Genomic DNA, 6,928 nt, shown 5'->3' on the forward strand with positions numbered 1-6,928 from the left:
ACATTTCTCTTCTGTAATGATATGTAGGTCAGTCATCCAACACAGCATTTAGCCTCCACTGGGACAGGTACAATGGCATGATGCCAGCCACAGGAATTTGCTCTTACAGGCAGTTTAAACAGGGTTGAGTCCCCTCTAGCCCAGCTACCCAGAGGTCTGAGGACCTTAGGTCCACAGTCATAAAGGTGACAAGTGTCTAACAGCACCCTTGTTTCATTAAAGATAGATACATCAAAATAGAATATCTCTGCTGTTGGGCCATAGGAACTTTCAGGGACTGCTTTCTCTTTTTTAAAAAAGCAAACTTTTAACAGGAGAGCTCAAAAAGTTTTTGCATAGCTCTTAAGAGATTAGAATTTAGTCCAGCATGGAGGATCTGTTGTTCTTTCTCATCTCTCATGCTCCCATTCTCTGCCCTTACTCTGTGCTCTGAGCTCACCCCAGTCCAGAGGAAAGAGTGGTTATGTAGCTATGCAACATTCCTTAAATACATGACAATATAGTCACTCTTAGCATATGGCCCCTAACACCCTCATGTCCATTGACAGAAGTAACAGATTTCCTTTTTGTGCTCAAAGTTTGACTTAGCATCCTTAACAGAAAAATAACAGCTGACTAAAAAATATTTAAGCAGTCTTGGACACATTCTTAATAGATACACAGAAATGAGATTAAATGCAACCAATTTAGTAGCTCTCAGGTCACCTCCACATTTACAAAAAACCCCAGATTAAGTCCATTGGTCAAGGCTTGGTCCAGGAGGGTTGAGAACTCCAGCATCTGGTAGCAGAAGAGCTGAACATTCATAGTTCTTGCTAGATTCAGGTAAGACCATGTAAGACAAAGTGTCACAATGTGAAAATTCAAAACTGTTGCAGTCTCAACTGATGTTGAGGCATTATGCTAGACTGCAAAATCTTGAACGTCCATTGCCACAAAAGCAAAAGACAGACAATACTTTGATGTGGAATTAATATCTCCAAGACATGTTTTGTCCCGTATACTGTCAAAGCCTCAGCAGGGATACAGAGTGAAATAAATATTTTCTATCTCTTTTTCAGTATCTTTTTTCTTCTATCATGTGGCCTCTAGTTTTGTATCTTCATCATAGCTGTAAAGATGCCTCTTCAGAGCTGATGCCTGTATTGCATCAGGCATTGATTAGTGAAGTGTTTGACTAGGAAATAGGTAGAGCTTTGTAACTCAATGGCAACTAAATCCAAGCAGAAGGAACCTGATGACAGCACTGTGGGTAGTCACACGCTACAGAGAGGAAGTTCAGAAAGCCCAAGGCACAGAACAGATAAACCCTACTGTAATCTGTTACTTTGACTACTGGAAACATTTTAAGTCTAGATTGTCTGAACCAGACCCTGACAACCTAGGTCAGGGGTGCATTTAAGTCCCAAAAGAAAGCCCACATTGCCCTGCTTTTAGCACCACCAGACCCTTGTGGCACCTCCATGCTGTGCATCAAAGCACTCTGTCAGGCTCTGTCTATGCTAGCAGAGCAGAAAAAGGGCAAGAAACAAAGGGAGAGGCAGCAGCTAAGGGCAGGCTGGGGCTCTGCCCTCCCAGCTGACCATTCTGCCCCTGGGGCAGGATTGTCCTTGCTATTGCCCTCCTTCCTGGCTTTGTGACTTTGCATTCCCAGCTATGCAACAAGCCAACCTCAGCAAAAGGGAGGAATGGGGCACTGACACAAGTGCTAGATAGACTGGAGAAAGTTTCTGGGGTGTGGAGTCACAACTTTCCAATGCAGTAATATCCTATATTCTAATATTTTAATACTCTAATATTCTAATTCTCAGGAGACTGAAAGCATCTGATGTTGTTAAGTAGAAAGAGTTTTCAGATATTTTGCTGCCATGCATCTAGCATGTTTTGTCTCTTCACATTTTCCCACAAAACAGACCAGCCTTTTGGATTGCCTTCTAAAGACTCTATCTATTTGGTCTGCCTGACTCGTTTAGATGGGTCTTCTTCCTGGAGCTAAAGGGGCTTGTAGTTAAGTGTTGCTGTACCTAAATTAGGTGTTTTGGATCTGTTCATATGTAAAAAATTACTGTAATAATTTACCTTCATTAGGATCAACTACTGCCTTGCTGCCTTCTGGGAGAATAATGCTCAACCTGTCTGAGCAAAGATGTTTCAAATTGCTTATGGTTTCTAGCTCCATATATGAATTCTAAATCACAGCCCAGATTTTCCCTGATTTCAGGTTTATAGTACTGCTTTCTTCAATGACATTGCATGGTGGAATTTTCATAGGAAGTCAATGAAAACTTACTTTAGGCAAAGGGCTAAAGGCCTGGAAACTCACCTTCTCATAAATATGTTCATAAATCCTATGTGATGAAAAATATTTCAGAAATATGAACCCTATACAAAGAAGGTGAAACTTTGCCAGCCAATGTTTTTCTCATTTTCGGGTGGCTATGACCAACAAACAGTAAGGTGGCAGGAGAGCCTTGTGATTAACACTCAGCAGACAGAGTTCACATCCCAGCTCTCTCTCTTACTTCCATACCTCTTGGCCAGTCCAAAGGAAGTAACTGGATGTGTCTGAGAGGTGCTGATCTGCACAACAGCCTTCTTGTCTGGGAGTTCATGATGGCTGCCAGACAGACAGAAATCTGGTAGATTCCTGGTGGAATCTAGACAGGACAGTGAGTTGTCTCTGAAAAAAATATTGTCCTAAACAAAATGACAGACCTGGCAGGTCTGTATTCCTTGGCTGACTGTGTGCATCTTACTGCATACATAATTCATGCAATAGGATCAGATATGTACTTTGTGAGATAGGAACAGTAATTATTTCTTTTTCTCTGATCCCCTTAGGTTGTATACTTCTTCTCCCAGATGATAACTGCATGCTACACCGACTATGCACAGCCCTGATCCCATTTGGGACCTCTAGATGGTACTGTAATATAATAGTATAGTACACTGACAGATGGGTACTTCTAAAAAAAATGGCCATTTTGCAGGAAAATGCCACAAAAGGAATGCATGGGTTAGCCAAGTTCTAGTTTCCATAGCTGGACTGTATAAAAGATATGTAATGAACAAGCATAGCCAAGAAGAGGATTTTTGTTCATCAGACATACCTGATAGAAAGTCTAAACTGCCAACCCTTTCATGTTTTACAAATCCACTCTCTGTACCCTTTCTTAAATACCTTCCAGATTAAAAAAAGCCAAGCATAGAAAATGACCTCTTGTTATAGAAGTCAATACATCTTCAATGGGTGACACAAAAGTCGGTTTTCTCTGCTTTGCAATGGGCTTTCTCTGGCAGTCCCTTTGAACACAGGTAACTGTCAGCAGGAGGCTATCACACCCAGCTCCAGAGTTTCTGAAGAAAGAATTTCAGAGATTCAAAATCCCTGAAAAGGGAACACCCCTGTCAAGGGAAGACTTTGAAGTGACACTAAACATATATTTATAATTACAGATGAGGTGATATAGTATGCACAAGGAATAAAGACATGCAGCATGTCCTAGGGGCATGGCAGGAGAGGTGACATGCATCATGAAGCCTTGTTAAACTGCTCACTGGGGCTGAGGAAACCTAAGGCTGGTGTCTCCTATCACTTTTCATGTCACAATGCAATCCTTTTGTTTGCAGGAGTGTGCACACCTCACATGCACAATTGATATCTCTTAAACACATGACAGAACTCTTAGGCCTACCTCAAGAGGGGAACATAATCTTGTTCACAGACCCAGCACAGATGCCAGAAAAGATGCAGGGCAGATTTTTAGGTAGCTCAGCTCAGTGAGAGGCCTGAACTCAGGCAAACAAGCCTCAGGAGGATCACTTGGAAAGAGTTAGAGACTTACTGCCATTTGCCTGGAAGGCTTGGAGAGAAAAGCAAAGCCAAAAACATCCAGAACGTGTACATTTCTATTTAGAGATCTAGTTGTCTCCATCTCTTTGTGTGTGTGCACATATGCATGCAAGAGTGATTATGATCTCAGGATGAAAGCTGTTTATTAAAGCAGTCAGGTTTTTTCACCATAGGAAAACATACATGTGCACACACACACACACACACACACACAAACATAAACATAAACATAAACGCAAACACAAACATGAATATAAATATAAATATAAATATAAATATAAATATAAATATAAATATAAATATAAATATAAATATAAATATAAATATAAATATAAATATAAAGCCTCACAAATGTGTACTTGTGCATGAACATTTTCTTTGCATGAAAGTCTGCAACACTGACTCCCCTATTCAGGAAAATGCATGCCTGTTATCTTTTATTGCACAAAATTCATGAGTAAGTGTCCCTAGAGAGTCAGATCCCCCAATATCTATTGGAGAACAGTGATTCACCTTTACTACAAATACTAGGCACTTGGTTCCAAACCCAATGGATCAATAGCTCCCTACTTAAACTCTCAAAGATGATTTGAAGACATATGTATGTGTATAGATATCCAGATGAAAACTTCCTTACATCTCACCAGGTAACTGTAAGAAAAATACTGAGCTACAGCTTTTAGCTAAACTGAGCTAAGGGCATGGTTAGTAAACATTCCTGTAGATAGCATTAAAATCACAGCATTTGCCTCACTGAGGTGTCTATCTGTGGCACCTTCAGTGATTTTCCTTTCCTAGGAATGAAGAAGGCTACAAAAGGCAAGGTTTGTCTTCAGCAAGTGATATCCATAATTATTTAAACCATGCTTTCCCAGAGTGCTTTATCCTGAGGGAGAGCACACATGATGCCTGAAAATGATGCATTTCCTGTGCAAATCTGATTAGAGGATCACTTCATGGATGAAGTGTCCATCTGAACTACACATCAACAACTGCTAAGCAATAGATGGCAAGAGTCCCTGACATACTGCTACTTCTCACTTCTGTTTCATACATTCCTTTTACCCATAGAGTTTAATTGATACTGCTCTTTGTGTTTTGCCTGCCAGTTTTGATCAAGCCCATATAAAGAAAGATTCATGTTTAAATATCACAGAAGGAGTAATTCAAATCAAATACAGGTTTGCATGAAAGCTTTGGTGTATTATTTGATGGTAAATTTATTTAAAATCTTCAGGACTGCCATTATGAGGTGGGATGCCGCATACTGGTTGGAATGATAATTGAATCTCAATGAAAATCATCCTTTATATAGCAATGGTTTTCTCTCCTCCGCTGTGCATGTGAAATATGTTTGTTTTATTTTAGGGTCCACTCAGGCTACAGAATTTTCTAGTCAGTTCTTTGCAGTCAAATATGACTGTCTTCCAAAAAATTAAGGCCAAACCATGGTCTTCTTCCTCACTTTCCTTGTCCTACACAACAGTCACGCTGAGTATCTTTACAACAGCTGTCCAAGTGGTATTTTGACAGGACTTCCAGTCAGAAAAGTATCCCATCTACACAGGTTATTATCAGGCGCAGCTATGGTTGATGAGCAGCTCATGTGAAATTTAAACCCCTTTCTCTTGAAAGTAATAGCCTCTTCTTCCCTAAGGAATAGTTAAACATGGCCTAATTTGCAGCACAGCTTGTCCTGCAGACTCAATAGGGATTGGTCTGGTCATATCCAAGGTCTTTTGACAATGTTAAGTGGTAGACACTGGACAAAGATTGTTGGTGTGTTCCCCAGAGAGATCTCTCTGGTACCTGTTTAGAATGCAGAAAGTATTTAAAGGCACCTGTGTCCACAGAGCAACTATATAGGTGGGAAGTGAGGTCTTGGAAACAATATGAACTCTGAGACATTTGTGGGACTGCACAGCATAGAACACACTGCATGCATAGAGCACACACAGCCCCTGGAGCTGTGCAGATCTCTTAGAGGCCCAGGGCAATGATATTATCCTCAATATTTTTAAATTATTAATGATGTTAATGATTTTAAATTAAATGATCCTAAGAAAATCACAGAACTGACTTACTGTGATTTTTTCTGAAAGTAAATAAGCTATATCTATCAATAGCTACTGGGAATCTGGCCCTGTATACATATATTAAATGCTTTCCCTGCATAATTCCTGTGATCACATGTCCTCGTGAGCTTCCTTCTTCATTTCAGCTAATATCTAAACTGTACCTCCTTTATTTTTTCTGAAATCCTCGCTCTTCTTTGTCGGATGTCTGTGCATCTTGTTACTGGCTGTATTTCTCTAGTGTGAAAATGCTGCATTCCCATAAGTAAAACTAGGGGAGTGATTTATGCATTTTTCCGCATGAAAAGGCCCCTTGTGTGCTTCACGTGTAATGGCAGAACAAAGCAGATCTCTACAAACATTTGTTTTCCTTTTTAGCAGTTATTGCTGTAAAAAGATGTCAGAATGAAATGAAACAACTTAATGTTTTGTCCTCTGTCCAGCTCTGGTGCCTGATCTGGTTTCAGCTGTTATAATTACAGGTCTCTTTCTGAGTACTGAGAATGGACTCTGGCCCCTAAAGGATTACAGCTCATTCAGTGGCTCCCACAACTTTGGACCAACTGGTCACAGTCCATCAAGCTAGCCATGTGTGTGCTTCACTTCTTAATACTTTCTGCAGCCCCAGGTGCAGGGCACTCACAATGGCCTCAAGGACCACCCAGTTTTTCTGCACTGCAGCAGTGGAGCCACTGAAATAAGTAACTTGACAATCACAGCCTATAATAAATAGATCTCTTCGGCTAGGAGTTCCAGCACAGCTGAAGTAGTCGGATATGCTCATCTTTAGGCACTTCTGGAGCAGTCTGAGAGGAGCCATGGTTGGCCTCACTGTCTGGTTTTGTTCCTATTGTAAAACAAAGCCAAAAGGCAGATAGTTCTTCTAAATAATACTATACAATCTCTGAAAATTAAAATGGCAATTCAGAATCCATTAGGTGAGTGCTGGCACTGTGCACTTGAGCATTTAGTCTTCAAGGAAGATAGTGACTGGTAAAAT

The sequence above is a fragment of the Poecile atricapillus genome, chromosome 3, assembly GCF_030490865.1.
Source record: "Poecile atricapillus isolate bPoeAtr1 chromosome 3, bPoeAtr1.hap1, whole genome shotgun sequence".
Classification (NCBI taxonomy): domain Eukaryota; kingdom Metazoa; phylum Chordata; class Aves; order Passeriformes; family Paridae; genus Poecile; species Poecile atricapillus.